Source organism: Leptodactylus fuscus, chromosome 5 (genome assembly GCF_031893055.1).
Source record: "Leptodactylus fuscus isolate aLepFus1 chromosome 5, aLepFus1.hap2, whole genome shotgun sequence".
NCBI classification, from domain to species: domain Eukaryota; kingdom Metazoa; phylum Chordata; class Amphibia; order Anura; family Leptodactylidae; genus Leptodactylus; species Leptodactylus fuscus.
The window spans coordinates 52,876,677-52,879,287 of record NC_134269.1 but is presented as its reverse complement, the minus strand read 5'-3'; positions in this window follow the sequence as shown (position 1 = coordinate 52,879,287).

The window sequence follows — 2,611 nt, the reverse complement described above, 5'->3', positions numbered from 1 at the left end:
TGTGGATAAAACCTTTCTCTTTTCTACAGATTGATTTGATCCAAGTGGAACAGAGTTAGACTACATGCACATGAAAGTGGTGAAAAATATCCAATTTTTAACAGCAGTCTTGCACCCGACTAGCACATGCTTTCATAGATTCCTCATACGTTTCAGTGAAAACTGCCAAAAATTTATATGACCTATATTTTGACAAATGTCCTACATACAGTGAAGTTAATGCTGCCTTGTTCAGTTTGTTAAACTGATATCACACAGCCAGTTTTCATTGTCATGTGAGCATCGCTTTAGACGGCACGTGTATGTATCTCTGGCTGTGATTGAATGGCAAAGGCGACACACGAATGTCATCCATATCCTGCCCTTGCATAATCTGTGCTTCTGTGGCCCCATTCATTGGGGCCAGTGAGCACGGCTGGAAAACCAGATCAGAAAATGAGTTGTCCTGGGGTTTGTTTGTGGCACCATACACTGGACAGTTAACACTGAATAAACTGTCATGTGCATGAGGCCTTAGGCTGAGTTCAGACAGGGTTTTTTGGTCTGGAATTTGACGCGGAGGCCGCCTCAGATTCCGGACCAAAAAAAACAGTCGCAGCACTCCACTCCGGATTAGGCCCAAATGAATGGGCCTAGTCAGGAGGGAGTGTGTTCAGGCAGACATACAAGGCTGAACCAGCCGTGGAATCCGCCTGAAGAAAGGGCATGTTGCTTCTTTTTTTCCACTCGCAGTCGCATGTAGTGGAAAAGCAGTGTTCCTGGCCACTGCAAAAAGTGTGTGCATGAAACTTTCAGGCTGGGGCCCCATGGGTTGGAAACACCGTGATTTGCCTGCGGCAACAACTCCACAGGAAAAATCCCAGCGTTTTACAGTAATTGCAAAGTGGATGGGATTCTTCTGAATCCCCTGCCCACTTTGCAGTAAAAACCGCAGCGCAGACACTCTGAAATTTCTAAAACCAGCGTGGTTTTGGAAATTGCAGCATGTCAATTATATCTATGTAAAAGCCGGCGGCTTCCCCATAAAACTTTGTTTTTCAGCGGGGAAAATTCAGTACCAAATAAATCGCTGTTTTCCTCTGTGTGAATGGACCTTTACAGTCCCAGCAAAGTGAGTGAGATTTTATTTAACATTAGTCCTGCATTGTGGGGAAGAACTTTTGTCCGCTCCATTCACGTCAATGGGAGTGCCAGAGATGGCTTAGCACTGAATCTCCCCTGAATAAGGAATAACTTATTTAGAGGGAAATCTGTTTTCTCCAGACAGTTTTTGCTTGCTTATTTTCCCTGGGGGATTGGAGCTAGCATCACGGACCCTGGGTCACTTTGCTGCCTCCATTTTTGTTTTTTTGTTTTTTTTTTTCTTTTCACTGTTTGTGCCATGGAGTTGATGGCAGTACTGTAGTCTGTCACCCCTTATAGCACTGGTAACTACTTGAAAACTGGAAAGGAGGTACAGCGACCCTGAGGGGTTGGAAACGGCCTGGAACCCCTAGGACACATCTAGATGTAAAAATCAACCTGAAGAGCGCCTTTATAAAGGGAGTCTTTGACCACCAAATTCACTTCTACACCATTATGCTGTTCTAGGGCCTCTAATAACAAAATGAACAAACCTATTTTGTCAACGTACAGTCTTGCTGCTGGGATTCCGCTTTAATTTTTCAGCAAATGTGCTGTTTGGTGTACTGAAGTGTGCTGCATCCTCTGTAGCATTCCTTTCTGTGGGACCTGTCAATCTTCATGTCAAGGAGCAGTGATGGTGACCACAGGCAGAATATGCTATTATGGCAAATGTGGCCATGCCCAGAGTTCCTCAAACATCTCTTTTGCGTACAAATTAAAAGCTGACTTCCTGTGACACGAGGTTTAAGTATATGAATGACGACACAACAGCAGGTTGGTTGTTTAGAAGTGGGGTTTGTGCTGGTAGATTCCCTATAAAATTAACTTACAAGGAGGAGAACTGCTGAAGGTGTCGTATAGGTCATTATTAGAGATGAGCGAGTACTGTTCGGATCAGCTGATCCGAACGGCACGCTCCATAGAAATGAATGGATGCACCTGGTACTTCCGCTTTGACGGCGGCCGGCCGCTTAACCCCCCGCACGCCGGCTACGTCCATTCATTTCTATGCGAGCGTGCTGTTTGGATCGGCTGATCCAAACAGTACTCGCTCATCTCTAATCATTAGCTCTGGTGGCTGGACTGGCTGCACAGAAACATGGTGAAGCCAGGCCACAGACCTCCATGTGGGAATACCTCTGGTCTCTGATATATACATAGCACCCGTCCTGTACACAGAATGTGTTGCTTCCAAATTTAACCCAAGACCTTCAAGTGCATATATACAGTAATATATCATGAAGCAAGGCCTGACTGCTCTGGTATTAACCCTTAATACGTCTCCACACACCCATATGGTGGTTTCTCCCTAAGGAGTGACAATATCCCCTTAACCCTATAATGCAATAAGGAAAATGTGTATATCATTGGCAGGATGCTTTTCCCTCTGGATGCTGTGCATTTGCTATTGATCTGATCATGTAGGTACAACAGCTTTCTCCATGTGAGCAGGACAGGCACTAACACCTTGTTTTCCAATATCTCA